The 16,906-nt window shown below is 36.7% G+C and overlaps 1 long non-coding RNA gene and 1 pseudogene across 1 annotated transcript; one reads left to right on the top strand and one right to left on the bottom strand.

Annotated features, from left to right (window-relative positions):
• Nucleotides 1–4,086: 4,086 nt before the first annotated feature.
• LOC145015012 (uncharacterized) lies at nucleotides 4,087–5,708 on the bottom strand. Its single transcript, XR_013665703.1, has 3 exons — nucleotides 5,292–5,708; nucleotides 4,602–4,653; nucleotides 4,087–4,293 (listed from the first exon to the last, which is right to left on the bottom strand). It is a non-coding gene; the product is annotated as an uncharacterized LOC145015012 (long non-coding RNA).
• Nucleotides 5,709–7,525: 1,817 nt separating this feature from the next.
• LOC145015011 (AAA-ATPase At2g46620 pseudogene) lies at nucleotides 7,526–9,461 on the top strand (annotated as a pseudogene).
• Nucleotides 9,462–16,906: the final 7,445 nt, after the last annotated feature.

The following is a 16,906-nucleotide window of genomic DNA, read 5'->3' on the forward strand; positions in this document are numbered from 1 at the left end:
ATCCTCTTCAAATGAACACATAACTTTAATGTTACATATACTAAAACATCAAATTTGGTGTAATACCTGTGACAAAACTATTTTCTTTATCATTATTACATTTACATGATCTTTAAATTTGGATATATATATATATATATATATATATATATATATATATATATATATATATATATATATATATATATATATATATATATATAAAAAAGTAAGTTAACATAAATAATTTGTTAAAATACAAAAACCAAGTAGACAGTTGTAATTAAGAGATTATTATATACATCATTTTTGTGTAAAAATAATTATAATAATTGAGATGAATTATTGTATACTTCATTTTTTTCTTATAATATTCTATTACTTCTACAAAAATATACTCGGAATGTTATTTTTATATAAATTACGTAAAAGTTTAGACTTTTTGTCTCTCTTTATTGGTTTTTATCTCTCTTAAGAATCATAATTAGAGTTGTTTGATAATGGGAAAATTGCAATAAAGCCGTTAGTATTGGTCTTATAATCAATTTAATCTTTATACTTTTTTTATTCAATTAAGTCTCAAAAACCGGTAATTGTATTCAATTTAGAACTTTTAGCGGTCAACAGGTCATCCAACTTTTAAAAATTACATTTTTGATCCAGATTTCAAATTTTATTACAAATTTGGTCCAAAATTTACATTTTCGTCCCAGATTTTAAATTTTATTACAAATTTGTTCCAAATTTTTAGAATTATGTTATGAATTCATGCTAACTTTAGTTTTTTTACAACTTTTTTCTCAAAAAAAAATTCGAGTATGTTTTTTCTTTATAATATCATATTTATACAAAAAAAACATATTTTCCCATAAAAAATCTTATATTTTCTATATAAAACTTTTTTTTATTTTTTTTTGTATATGAAATACTTATTTATAAAATTACGTATTTATTTATCGTGTAGATGGTTTCATGAATTTTCTCATACATAGCATTTTAGCATTTTTTTCTGAAAACAATTTAAATCAGTTGATTGAATCTATTTATATATGAAAATTATTTTGAGTTTGCAATTTAGTTTTTTATATTAATTACAGATAACTATTAAGAAAAAATAATTAAGAAAAAAATTATTTTATGTTAAGAAAATTAGTTTATTTAAATATAATTTATGGTAGCAGTAAATATTTTATTCAAACATTCTTTGGAAATATCTACAAACCTTTTATCTTTTAAAAGATAAAAAACACTAAAAATGTAACGACCCAATTTTCACATCAATTTTTTTTTTTGTTTAAAAACGTTACTTTAGAAAATATTAATAACTAAAACATCATTCGATCATCCATAATATAAACTGAACCATGTCTGAAAACCAAAACATACAACTTATCAGAGTATCAATCCTAGAAAAGCTCGTAAATGCGAAAACCGGAGAGTGTGTGTGTGACATGCTGCTACCGCGCCGACTCTTTTCCCCTAGCTGAGGAGGTACCTGAAACCAAAACTGAAACCGTAAACACAAAGCTTAGTGAGCTCCCCCATAATACCCCATACCATGCAAGCATATAACAAACAACATTCAATTAGGAGATACGGGCCACGCCCACACTCGTGAAGATACGGTCCCCGCCCACACTTCGCTTTCTGAGAGATACGGGCCACGCCCACACTCGTGAAGATACAGGCCCCGCCCACACTTCGCTATCTGGGAGATACGGGCCTAGCCCACACTCCACTCTCGGAGAGATACGGGCCTCGCCCACACTCAACCGCCAACTCATATCATACAAGTATCGCACAGACAACAAGTGTAAATAATTCTATCATACTGGCATATATCATAATCAACTCAACTAACAGATACGGGCTCGGCCCACACTCTAATACTAACGTCTCGTCTATACGGGCCGGCCTTGGTGCCTTAGACCCGTTACTACTGGAAGGAAACTCACCTCGAAATAGCTGCTGGTCTGTGTGGGAATTGATCACCTACTACTGCTGCTGCTGCTCCGGAAACTCCCCGACTGAAATTCCCACAATATACTTAATCATACACTGCTAACTGTCCTTTGGGTAAAAGGACCATTTTACCCTTGGTCTAGCCCTAAGTCAATTCGGAGTCAACTTTTAGTTGACCGACTCGCCGAGTGGATCTCCACTCGCCGAGTCCCTGTCCAGACAATTGTCCTGGGTCCCTGATCCTACTCGTCGGGTTGGGCTATGACTCGACGAGTTCATCTTCTAAACTGACATTCAACTCCTTCATCCTACTCGCCGAGTTGTATGAACAACTCGCCGAGTCTGTTCTTGATCTATGAAGATTGCCGTGGACTCGCCGAGTCAGGGCATTGACTCGCCGAGTCCTAACATGGGTGAGTTCAGCTCCCAACTCACCAAGTCACCCCCTGTGACTCACAGCTCAACTCGATGCATCATGAAGGGACCAATTCGGTGACTCGCGACCAGACTCGCCGAGTCACCTATACGACTCGCCGAGTCGCTGCCATGCATCCACCAAATACACCGATATGCTCGATTTCAGTCCATGCCATTCATAGATCTGGACTTCTAGGACACAAATCACACGTAAAGTTTCCAACTTTACGTGTGGATATTCACCAATATGGATTTTAGGGCTCAAAATGCCTTAAAAGGGTAGATCTAGGGCTAACAAGCAACATGGGGCCATAAAGCTAACAGATCTGAGCTCCTGGAGCTCAATCTTGCCTAGATCCAGAGGCCAAACATCTTAATACGACATATAATGCACATACAAGCTTGGGGATTTGACCAAGAAAGACCCAAATGAAGTTTTAAGCATAGAATCATGGGGAAAACGAGTTATACCTCAAAGGAACTGCTGGAAGAACACAATAGTTGCTTGGTTGGCTTTCCTTCTTCTGGATCTACTTCTTTCCTCCTTCAAAACCTTCAAAAACACCCACAAAAGTCTCAAACTCTCAAGGAATGGATTAAGACGAGGTATACAGGGCTCTAAGGGTGAATGGGGGCTGGCTTGGGGCAGTTAAGTCATTTAAATAGGGTGCAAACCCCTGAAACTTAGGGTTTCATCCAACAGCGGCGACTTGCCGAGTCTAGGATATGGACTCGCCGAGTTGCCAACTTAAAACGTGACCTGGGTCGCGTCTCTACTCGGCGAGTCGGACCCATGACTCGCCGAGTCCAAGGCTAAAATGGGAAATGTTCGAATAAGATTTACATACCAGAAACCAGGTGCTACAAAAAATGAAAGAATTGCTTTTAATCACTTCCATATCATAAAATAAGTATGTAACTAGATTCAACAGATAGAAAAATAATCAAATCCATTGAACCCATGTAAAATGATTGTTGTGTTTTTGTCTCCTTTCAGACTTTTTCATCCATATTATATCAACCTTGATTATTTTTCTTTTTAATTATTTTAGAATTCATTTTAACAAAATCAAATTAAATCGTAACATAACGAAAAATCAATTACAAAAAAGAGATAAAACTAAATTATATAAAAAAGAATTAAAATATGATCTCTTTAAGTTTAATATTATACTCCATTTTAGTTTGGATCATCGCGTGAAAATAGGATCTCTTTTGACCATATATTATGTTATTTTAATTAAACCGATTTTAATTACATATTTTATTAGTTCCACGTAAATTACAACAAATAATTATTTATATAGTTGTCAAAAAGATTTATAAATGGAAATATAAAATATAATTTATTATGTCAAACAAAATTGTTAAATACTTCTATTTATGTACTTAATAAATACCTAATTTTATAAATAGGTATTTCGTATACAAAAAAATTTAAAAAAAGGTTTTATATGAAAAATATAAGTTTTTTTACGGGAAAATATGTTTTTTTTGTATAAATATGAATTTATATTGAAAAAACATATTCAATTTTTTTTTTTGAGAAAAAAGTTGTAAAAAAACTAAATTTAGGATGAATTCATAACATAATTCTAAAACTTGTGTCAAAAGGGTAAATTTTGGACCAAATTTGTAATAAAATTTAAAATTTGGCCAAAAGTTTATATTTTGGACCAAATTTGTAATAAAATTTGAAATCTGAGCCAAAAATGTAATTTTTGAAAGTTGGATGACCTGTTGTGTAACACCGTGAAATTTCAAAGCAATTTTTTTCATTTTAAATTAAGAAAATACTACAATCACAATTCTCAAAAACGTGTATTAATTGTTTTTAGATAACATAAGTGCAAATCAAAATCCCCAGAATCTCAACATCTCCACCATAAGTGTGTACTGATAATGTCGGCGCCTTCTCGCGATTATCACTGGTACCTGAAACACATAACACGCAAACGGTAAGCAATAATGATTAGTAAGTTCCCCAAAATACCACGTACAACACATACGTCTTTCCAGGCCATAACTCTATGGGATCTTCCGATCCAAGTGTCTCATGGGATTTCCATCCCATAACTCTATTGACCTTTCGGTCCATGCTCTGTTGACCTTCCGGTCCATATCATCATACTCATATCATAACATATTACATGTACAACACACATCACATTTTCATCATACACATAAGACCTTCCGGTCACACATAATCACCCCATCGGGTAAGGCATAGTGAGAAGACTCACCTCGAAGATGTCGGATAATCACTCGCGCTCAATCCTCCGACCTAGCTTCCTCCTATAACATAAATACATCTCTAATTAATACCTTCCTGACTTAATTTGACTAATGCCCTTAAGTCAACACAAGTCAACTTTATTCAATGTTGGTCAATGGCCACCCCCTTTGACCCAACTCGTCGAGTCAGGCACTGACTCAACGAGTTCAGACGTGAACTCAAGTCCCCTAAACCCCCCTCTGACTCACTGAGTCACTCTCCCAACTCGGCGAGGCATCAACTGTGTGAGTCACGCGACAACCCGGTCCGACTCATCGAGTCTACTCATGGACTCGACAAGTTCATTCCATGCTCGAACTCAAATGGCCTTCTGAGGTCAGATCTGTTCCTCTAATCCATAGATCTGACCTTCCCAAGCTCAATAGACACGTAAAGGTTCAAACTTGATACTCATGCATCGTCCAAATAACTTTACTAGTACTCGAAGCATTTGCCCCAAATACAACATCCTAAGCCCATTTCTTCCATAACTCATCATAAAGCAAGATGGATAAAGCTCTATGGACCAATATGGGTCCAGATCCGAAGTCTAAACATGATAAGGGACCATATATCCAACAATCATCCCAATAAAGGGTATAGAAAACCCTAGATCCAGGGATTCTTCAACAAAACAGAAAAATGATCGATATGCTACCTCAAGGATGATGTTCTTTGCTCGAGATCCACATATATGCAACCTTTTTGGCCTCCTCTAAGCTGGAACCACCTTCTTCTTGCAAAACCAACCCACAAAGATCAAATAATGGCTTCTTTCCTCTCACAACGCTCAAGCACTCTTAGGGTTTCTCTCAAGGGTCTGGTAGTCGCAAATGGTGGCTATAAGGGTCCTTAAATAGGTCCCGAACCCGAGAAATTAGGGTTTCTTTCGCCAGCTCTGACTCGGCGAATGCATGCATTCCCCTGACTCGTCGAGTCTAATCATTTTCCACGTCACCCATTCGGGACCTGACTCGACGAGTCTAAGCACCAACTCGTCGAGTCACCTCAACACAATTCAAATTATAATATTAATTAATGTACCTGGGAAACCGGGTGTTACATGTTGACCGGGTCGAAGTGCTAAATTGAATACGATTATCGGGCGTTATATATATATATATATATATATATATATATATATATATATATATATATATATATATATATATATATATATATATAGAGAGAGAGAGAGAGAGAGAGAGAGAGAGACTAAATCGTTTATCAAGCCAATACGTAAAGGATTTATTGCAACTTTATCGTCGATAAACAACTTGAAACCAAACTTTTAACTAAAATAATTAGCTTTTAGCTGGAAAAATTAACTTTTATCTTATAATCTAGATGATATATAAAAACTTAAGGATCCTAGACTTCTAATGGTTACATCATAAAGACTAATTCATAAAAAGCAAAGCCCTTTAAACAATATTCTTTTGGAGTCTTTGACTTTTGCCCCAAAAGTTTCAGATTCTAGCTGATTTAGTCCTAACAACAATGAATTTATATTTTATCATATTTAGTCCTTGTAAAATATTTTAGAAGATTTAATCCTTGTAATAAAGGTTTTAGAGTTTGATAGATTTAGTTCCTTTAATTTTTTAATTTTTGCCACAAAGTTTTTATGTTTTGGATGATTTAGTCTCTCTAATAAATGTTTTATGTTTTGGTCAATTTAGTTATTGTATAACCTTTTGACAGATGTACTCCATACAACAAAGGTTTTACAGTTTGGTTAATTTAGTCCCCGCTAGATTTAGTCCTTGAAAATTTTAAATTTACAGAAAAGGTCCTTGTAAAGTCTCTCTCTCTTTTATATAAAAACAATCGTTATCATAATTTAAAACATCTTAGTTATCATCGTATAACGAATGAGAAAGCAAACAGACAATGCTTTTTGAAAAACAATCCATATGTTTAGGATTTTTATACGTTGGCAGTTTGACCCCTGTGTAGAAAATAAATCACAGGAACGGTCCACATGTTTAAAACAAATTACAAAACTTGTACCCACAATTTAGAGAAAATGTCATTATGTAATATCTTTGTACAACGCTTTTTGAACATGATATATTTCATTTTGAATATCATATTTTATTTTCATTTAAAATAGAATATGGATGAACCCACATGCTTCCCCTGCAACGATGACAACTTCTAATTTTTAACAAATAAGGTTTCCCTGAATTTTTATTTAAAAAAAAACTATTATAATTTTTTTTCTCAAATGATTAAGTTTTTGAAAACCTTTTTTTTTAAATAACTAAGTTATCTTATCGATCTTAAATGCTATCAAATCGAAGATCCCCTTATATAATGTGTCATTTACCTTATACAATGTGTCATTTATTTAAAACATGCAACATATTTTCTAAAAATAACATTAGTTGACATTAGTATCTAAAAAAAAAAAAAAAACTTTATGTAACGATAGTATTTTTTTAATCTTCGATGTTTGTGTCATTCTGAAATTTAAAAAATTATTTTTGATGGCATAAATTTCTATAAAAGAATATTTATTTCTATTTTGTATATTCAATCAATAAATTAGGTAGTCCTAAAATAATGAAATATTAATATATAAATATAAACAGAGCATAATGGAATTGTTATTAAACGTAACAAAATATACAAAATCAATGTGCTATTTTTACAGTTTTATTAAAGATAAAATAAAAAAGTTTAGCTTATAATATAAAATATATAAAGGCCAAGCAAAACAACCATATAAAATATATAAAGGACAAACAAAACTTAGTTGGAATGACCTTAATTTGTCAAATTGAGTAGAAACAAATTTAGTATTAAACATGACACAAGCACACGTTTATGGACCAATAAAAAAAGAAAAATTCCACGACCAAATTAATTTATTTAATACATTCTCTTCCTCAATCCTCACACCCCCCACTCTTGACTTCCTTGATGTTCTTGAGTCATTGTATAATCGTATCTCTTTCTTGACTCGTTGAACCTTTCCATCCTCAAAGAGTTCAACACATCCTTATACTCAATCCTATAAATTCATTCCTAAAAGCATATCCCACAAGCATCTATCTCCCATCCTCCCACGCAATCGAATTCAAATTGATATATATCTATTACTATTATTGTGTTCTTAATTTGGGGTGTTGTAGATTCTACCATAAGTATGTTTCTCCTAAATTTAGTTGTGTTTATGGTGGTAATCATTGGTTTCTGGTTGATTCATAGAATATTATCAAGGACATCGGTAGGACACTTCTTGCAGAATAAGTGGAGAGGTTTGGAGGAATTTTTTCATGTGCATCAGTTCTACAAAATCCCTAGATTCAATCAACACATGCAGGAAAATCAAGTTCATCGCAAAGTTTTCATGTATCTGAATTCGTTACCTTCAGCTGAAGATTCGGATTTTGTTAATCTCTTCTCCGGTGATAACAAGCCCAACGAGATCAATCTCGTGATCAACGCTGCACATCAGATATTTTCAGACACGTACCTCGGTTCGCGAATTGTATGGAAATTCGAGAAGGATAGTTTAGTTTTGAAGATGAGGACGAAAGAAAAACGTAGAATTCTCAGTTCGTACCTTCAACACATTCATAATGTCACCGACGAAATCCAGCAGAAAACGAAGCAAATCAGGCTACACATCAACGCGGAAAAAGAACCGGAGAGGAACGGAAGGTGGATATCAGTTCCGTTCACTCATCCAGCAACAATCGACACGGCGGTGCTCGATTCCGATCTCAAAAACAAGATGAAGTCTGATTTGGAATCGTTTTTGAAATCCGAACAGTATTATCACCGTCTCGGCCGTGTCTGGAAACGGAGTTACCTACTCTACGGCCCCTCCGGCACCGGAAAATCAAGCTTCGTCGCCGGAATGGCGAAGTTTCTATGTTACGACATCTACGATGTCGATTTGTCAAAAGTGGCCAACGATTCGGATCTGAAATTGCTTCTACTACAGACAACGAGAAGGTCAATGATCGTCGTCGAAGATTTAGACCGGTATTTGATTGACAAATCAACGACTGTAAATTTATCTGGAATTTTAAATTTCATGGACGGGATCATCTCCTCTTGTGGTGAAGAACGCGTGATGGTTTTCACAGTCAGCAACAAAGAACAAATTGATCCAACGGTTCTGAGACCAGGTAGAATCGACGTCCACGTGCAGTTCCCCTTATGTGATTTTCCCGCCTTCAAAACCCTAGCCAATAGCCATTTGGGGATAAAAGAACACAAACTTTTCCCACAAGTTGAAGAGATTTTTCAAACCGGAGCTAGCTTAAGCCCGGCGGAGATCGGCGAGATTATGATCTTCAACCGAGGTTCACCAACCAGAGCTCTTAAAACTGTGATTAGCGCATTAAAATCAAACAACGATACAGTAATCGCTAGCAAAACAGTATCTGGTACTAAGAATGAGGAACCATTAAGACTGACACATAGTGTTTCAGTTGGTGGTGCACTTGGTGTGCCATCGGGATTAATTGGGCACGGTGGTCCGGTGGGGTTACCACCACCGCGATTGATGCATAGTGGATCGGCCAGGACTGTTGAAGAATCACGTGAAACACGTCTGTTTCAACGGGAACGTATTCCGACGATTAAAGAATTTAAAAAGTTTTATGGATTGCTGAAGACGAAGAATAGTAAGAAGGAGTTCATAGATTTTGATGGATCAGAGAAGGACAACTCTCGACATGACATCATGTTGTAAAGTGTTAGGATGTTAAAGATTATTATTATTATTTTTTTTTTTTTGTTTTTTTAATTCTGTAAAATTTCGTATTATTTGTTAGTTAACTAAAAATAGACAAATTCTTATTTGTTCCCTTTTTAGCAACAAGCTCTTATTTTTAGAACTTTGAATTGTACGATTGGGGTAGTAGATGATTTATAGAAAAACAAAAAATGAGTGTAATATTAGGTGTTTGGGATAGGAGTGAGCATTTGGATCAGACTGGATCGAAACGGACCCGATTGGCTTTCAGATCATACCGGTTTTGGAGAATATTGTGGAACGTGGACCAGACTGGATGGGACTTATCGGGTCCAGGTTCGGGTTTTCCGATTCTTGGACCCGTTTGGACCGGTACAATTTTATATGCATATGATACAACTTGTTAAAACACGTTTTTGGATTTAATACAACTCGTTAAAATGAATATATTGTTGAGTTTGATACATTACAACTCGTTAAAATCGTTAAAATGAATTCTCGTTAAATGAAAGGGCTAGCGGCGCAGCTTGTTGTCCGTTTGCCTTCCATCGATATGTATTGAACTATATTCCGCTTTTTATGGTTAAAGTACAATAATAGTTTTGGGTTTGATACGGTACAATTCGTAAAAATAAGCATTTTTCGTTTATTGTGTCCTTTTGACCGGTCAAACTGTAATTATTTATACTTTATATCATTTGTTTTAAGGATTGTAACTCACTGAATATAACACAAAAAATAATAAAATTATAATCTAAAAACATCTACAAACTCTAAATTACACGTTGGAAAAAAACAAATGTCAATCCGACTTAAAACAAATGAGATATACTTGTTTACAAAATTTCACTGAATAAAAAAGTCTAAATTTATTATTGAAAAGCTGAGATATTTCAGATTTGATATCTCATCTTTGAAGGATTATAACCCATTGAAATCCTAAAACTGCTATCTTATCTAAATTTATTATTGAAAAGCTGAGATATTTCTAACTTAAAACGAATGAGATATGTGTGTTTAAAGAATTTTCACAAAATACAAAAGTTTAGATTTCTTGCTGAAAAGCTAAAATATTTCAGCTTTGATACCCTATCTTTGAAGTATTGTAACTCATCTAATATAATACCAAAAACAACAAAATTATAGTCAAAAATCATCTACAAACTCTAAATTACACGTTAGAAAAAACCATATGTTAATCCGACTTAAAACAAATGAGATATGTTTATTTAAAGAATTTCACAGAATTGCTGAAAAGCTAAAATATTTCAGCTTTGATATCTCATCTTTGAATGATTATAACTCATCAAATATAACAGCAAAAACAACAAAATTATAGTTTAAAATCATCTACAAACTCTAAATTACACGTTGGAAGAAACCGCATGTCAATCCGACTTAAAATGAATGAGATATGTTCGTTTAAATAAATTTTAAAAATACAATATTTCAAAAAAAAAATAATAAGTCGGTCCAAAACCGATTTTTACCCGGAACCGGACGGACTGGACAGATAAAAAAACTAGACCGATTTTGTTGAAATCCTAAAACTGAGAACTGGCCCCGGGGTCCAAAAAACGGTATGGTCCGTTCCGGTCCACATGTCCAAATGCTCACTCCTAGTTTGGGATTACTTTTTGAGGTTAAAAGTTTTTTTTGTAAAAGTTCCTTTTTAGTTAGCTTTTAAGGAGACAAAAACCGAAAGTTATTTTTAAAAAGTGTTTGGGTTGTCTTTCTTGACCTTTTAGTGTAATTTAGCTCTAAAAGTTACAAAAAGTCACACTTTCCTGACTTTCAAAACCCACTTTTTTCTTCTTTACAAAGGTTAGAGCATCCACAATGATGAGTTTAATGGGAGAGTTGAATGAGGTGACAAGTCTATGTGTCATTCAATGGATGAAACTCCACCATTGTGAGATGTCTGTAACACCCTGTTTAAAATAGAATAATTAAATAATAAACCCGGGTCTCCGATGAGTAATTTTATTATTATTTTATATTATTGTAGCCCAAAAATCAAATAATAATTATCAGGATGTTAGTTTCGAGGGTTAAAGTGTAATTAAGGGAATTATTTTGAAAAGGTTTTGTAAGAGGATATGCTATTTGGTATCATTTGGACCTAATATAAAAGAATTTAGAGTAAATTACACGAATGGTCCCTATGGTTTAGGGTAATTTGCACGTTTGGTCCATAACTTATTTTTTTAACTCGGAAGGTCCCTATTGTTTGTTTTTGTTACGCGCTTGGTCCCTATCTTACCTAAAAAGACTATTATGCCCTTGATTTTTTTAATTTATTTAAATAAACACACCCCTAATCCCACCCCCTCACCTTACCTCACCTACCTCATCATTTTTTCCTTTTTAAATAATAGTCTTTTAGATAAGACAGGAACCAAACGCGTAACAAAAATAAACAGTAGGGACCAAATGCGTAACAAAAACAAACCATAGGGACCTTCCGAGTTAAAAAAATAAGTTAGGGACCAAACACGCAAATTACCCCAAACCATAGGGACTATTCGTGTAATTTACTCAAGAATTTATGGAATTAGGGGTTGATCGGTAAGATTTCGAACTTAAGTTGTTAAGAATTTCAAGAGGTAGGGTGTAAATGGTAAATTATGGATTTGCTTTGAAAGAAAAGAGAGATAGAGGGACCATTTTGGTCATTATGGATGAAAGTTTTATTGGAGCGGGTATATAGCGTTACATCTAAACCCTAACCCTGAAAACAACTACAACCGTCACCTCCTTCACTACCCTCCCTCCAACGGCCACCCTTAACTTCTGGTCGCCACCACCATTGTTAACATCTCCCAACCCAACCATCGTGCCTTGTCCTATTGACAAGGAGATCCATTGGTGACCAAGTCAGAGCAAGGAACGTCAACATGAGGTTGTGAAACCTCTTCAGATGCCGCCCAACCGAAATCGTCCGTCGCTGAGCTGCCATGCCCGTTGCCGCCGCCCTCTATGTTGGAACTGGAAAGACCACCAATTCGAGTACTTCTTGTCGCCGTCGGAGGACCACCTGGCGAGTGCTGTTGTCGCTATTCTGCTACCGGAGATCGTGAAGAACCACCATGGCCGCCGGCCTTGGTGGCTGCCATAGATGATGAAATTGTTACCGCAAATGGTCGCCGCTACCGACCGTTTCCTGTGTTGCTGCCGTTGTGCCCACCATAGGTGGGTGTTGGGTTATTTTCCGAGCAAAAAAAAAAGGATGTGTGTGTGGCTTAGTGTGTGAGACTTGGAGTGTGTGTCGTGTGTGTGTGGTTGTCCTGGCCGGAATCACAAGAGGGCCACCACCACCACCGTGAGGTGGTGGCTAGCACCTCCGACCACCATTTTCCACCACAATACGATTGTGTGTATGTTTTATTTGTGTGTGTGTGTGTGTGTTATTTATGTATGTAGCTTAGTGTGTGTTTGGATATCGTGTTATAACATTGTAATCGATCGGAATAGTAACAAAACTCTAAACCACCACCGTAAGGTGGTGGCTGCCACCTCCCGCCTCCACCAGCCGCCGTGTTGGGGTGGCGGTGTGCCTAGTTTGCGTTTTGACTCGTTTGGGATACTTGGGACATGGGAATACCAATTGGATGGGCCTTAAGGAAGACCATATAGAGATCTGGGGCCCAATTTGTAAAATTGGGCCATATGTTGGGCATTGGCCCATTACTTGCCTATTGGGCATTTGGAGTGTAAGTTAGACCTGATGGGTTTTGAGCATTCTAACACTTCCTAAGTGTACATGCAACCCTAATAACCTTGGATCTATGTTTGTCTAATTTGTCATGCAAAGTTGAATTCCAAGGTTATATTCCTATCTAGCATACATGGGGAACAATTTTAACATAAAGTATAGATAGAATAACTTACCTTGTTGTTGTTTGTGTTCCTTGAAACCTTGTGAGCCTAGCACCCCAAGTGTGATGCCTCAAATGCTTCACACAACACCAAATGCTCTTGGAAGAACTTATGACAGTATACACACTTCTCAAAATCGGCCAAGCCCTCTTATTTCTTAGTGTAGCCGATTTTGGGTGGACAATATGTTACTTATATAGTGTTGACACATCTAGGGTTAAACCCTAATGTGTCATGACTCTTCATTTCCATGACCCATGGGTTTGTAACTCCCATGGAGCATCCTATGGGTGGAACCCAACTTGATGGTCCATGGAGCCTTTTAGCCCACTATACAAGATATGGATGATTTACATAATCAACCCATATATTTAATTAGTTATCTTTTGATCACTTAATTAATTCTAAATTAATTCTTGATCAAACTAATCAAATAATATTATTAATATATTAGAACTTATAATATATTAATAATCTCCAAGTGTTATTTCTCTCATTTAGTCTATCCAATTGCATGGTGCCATGCAACCCAAATGGACCATGCCAGGTCGGGTCAAGTACATACTAGAAATAGTTATGGACTTAGACACCTTATCCAACAGTCTCCCACTTGGATAAGTCTAATAACTATTACTGCAAGTATGACTTCAGGAACCGATCGGCAATCGTAGCTCTTTTCAAGGTTTCTCGAAACTGAGAAGATGATGGTACGCCATTTAAGATAAGTGATCATATAATCCTCTATTCTAGATATCAGTCGGACAAATACATGGAACAATGTCTTACTTATTGTCCAACATTTGTTTCCCGATTTCCGATTTGTTTGACAAAGAACTTCATTGAACACATCAATTTAGTTCTGACCGGGCCCGGTACATAGGTCAAAACAAAATCATCGAGGGGCCCAGATATCAGCTTCTAATCCAAGAAGGAACAGATAAACTTCGACTCATATGTTTGTTCTACTACTCATTGAATTACACACAAGAGCACGATTTTATAACATCGAGTTACCAATGCGTTTTTCGTACAATCAATGCATAACCAACTTGTGAGTAACAAATCATATCTCTAGGTTTAAAGACTTATATGATATTACCGTCTCACGATCACTCGAGATAGAATTCCATGAAGTGATTCCAGTGAGCGTGGGTTGAGTCCAATGCTCAGAACTTATGAGCACTCATGATTGTTGTAGCCTTGTCCCAGACCTCTACAACCAAACATGACAGTCTTGATTCATACCTACTTCCGACAAATGACCGACTGTGGAGGTTTGAATAATATGTTATACCAAACAAAATTATTCTGGAAGTCAAAACATGCAAAAGAAATATAGTAAACGATCGACAAGAGATAGTAACACTTTACTCATAAATAAAACACTTTTATTCATCATCAAATGTCAATTACACTTTACAAATTTCGAGATTATCTAACTACTAAATCTAATATCATCCTTCAGCCCTATGCTCCGAGCATGCTGGAGATGCTTAACCCGAGTCAGTCCCTTCGTGAGGGGATCTGCCGGATTCTCATCTGATGATACCCTCTTTGCCACGAGGAGTCCTTCTTCGATCCGATGTCTGATGAAATGGTATTTTCTGTCGATGTGTCTGGATCTCCCGTGATCCCTTGGTTCCTTGGCTAAGGCAACAACGCTTTCACTATCACAGAAAATTTCCATTGGCCCTTTAATAGCTGGTACAACTCCAAGGTCTCCAATGAAGTTCCTCAGCCATAAAGCCTCCTTTGCCGCCTCGCTAGCTGCAATATACTCTGATTCACAAGTAGAATCTGCCACTGTCTCTTGCTTGGAACTCTTCCAAGAAATTGCTCCTCCATTTAGGGTAAAGACCCAGCCCGACTGAGAGCGGAAGTTATCCCTATCAGTCTGGAAACTAGCATCACTATACCCTACAACTCTCAAGTCATCACTCCCACCGAGGGTAAGGACCCAGTCCTTAGTCCTTCGTAGGTACTTGAGAATATTCTTTACCGCAGTCCAGTGTGCCTTGCCAGGGTTCCCCTGAAACCTGCTAACCATGCTCAAGGCAAAGGCTATATCAGGTCGAGTACACGTCATAGCATACATGATCGAACCTACAGCCGAAGCATAAGGTACTCGACTCATTTCTGCTATCTCAGCCTCAGTGTTAGGGCTTTGTGTCTTACTCAGTTTGACATTACTCTGGATGGGCAACTCTCCTTTCTTGGAGTCTTGCATTCTGAATCTCTTCAGAATCTTCTCCAAGTAGGTACTTTGACTAAGTCCAATTAGTCTTTTACTCCGATCTCTCAAGATCCTTATCCCCAAAATATAGGCAGCTTCACCAAGGTCCTTCATAGCGAAACACTTTCCAAGCCAGGACTTTACTTCCTGCAGGGTTGGAATGTCGTTTCCTATGAGTAGTATGTCATCCACATACAATACCAAGAAGCTAACTATACTCCCACTAGCCTTGACATATACACAAGATTCATCTTCACTCCTAGAAAAGCCAAATTCCTTGACCTTTTCATCAAAGCAAAGATTCCATCTACGAGGTGCTTGCTTTAATCCATAAATGGATTTCTCAAGCTTACACACTCTATTAGGGTACTCGTTACTGACAAAACCCTCTGGCTGACTCATGTAAACATCCTCAGCCAACTTTCCATTAAGGAAAGCAGTTTTGACATCCATTTGCCAAATTTCATAGTCATGAAATGCGGCTATGGCTAACAGAACCCGAATAGACTTAATCTTGGCTACCGGAGAAAAGGTCTCATCATAATCCACTCCAGGAATTTGAGAGAAGCCCTTTGCAACCAGTCTAGCCTTATAAGTGTGTACTTTACCATCCATGTCAGTCTTCTTCTTGAAGACCCATTTGCACCCTACAGTCTTTCGACCTGGTACATTCTCAACCAAGTTCCAAACTTGATTGTCATACATGGATTGTATCTCGCTATCCATAGCCTCTTTCCATTTAGCATACTCGGGGCCTGCCATGGCTTCCTCGTAGCTGTTAGGATCATCTTGACTTACTAGTGTCTCATCACTAATAAGTGTCTCACCTTCTGCAGTAATATGGAATCCATAGTAATGCTCAGGTGCACTCCTAACTCTCGTGGAACGCCTCAGAGGTACAGATTCGTCAATTGGCTCAACAGGAGTTTCCTCCTCAAGTTGAGGGCTAGAGTTTGAAGTTCCTTCACCACTTGACTCTTGAATTTCTTCAAGATCAACTTGCCTCCCACTGTCTCCTTGGCTTATAAACTCTCTTTCTCGAAAGACTCCTCTTCTTGCTACAAAGACCACATTGTCACTAGGTCTGTAGAAGAGGTAACCAAAGGATTGCTGTGGGTAGCCGATGAAAATACACCTCTTGCTTCGGGGTTCGAGCTTATCATGAGTCTCGCGTCTCACGAAAGCCTCGCAACCCCAAATCTTGATGTGGTCTAGTTTAGGTACTTTACCAGTCCGCATCTCGTGAGGAGTTTTGGCAACTTTCTTTGTAGGGACTAGATTAAGGATATGGGCGGCAGTCTCTAAGGCATACCCCCAGAATGAGATTGGTAGCGAAGCTCGACTCATCATGGAACGAACCATGTCCAACAAGGTTCGATTACGCCTCTCAGCCACACCATTCAACTGCGGTGTCCTGGGAGGTGTCAATTGTGAGACAATCCCA

This window comes from Lactuca saligna, chromosome 9 (genome assembly GCF_052625555.1).
Source record: "Lactuca saligna cultivar CGN05327 chromosome 9, ASM5262555v1, whole genome shotgun sequence".
Taxonomy (NCBI): Eukaryota; Viridiplantae; Streptophyta; class Magnoliopsida; order Asterales; family Asteraceae; genus Lactuca; species Lactuca saligna.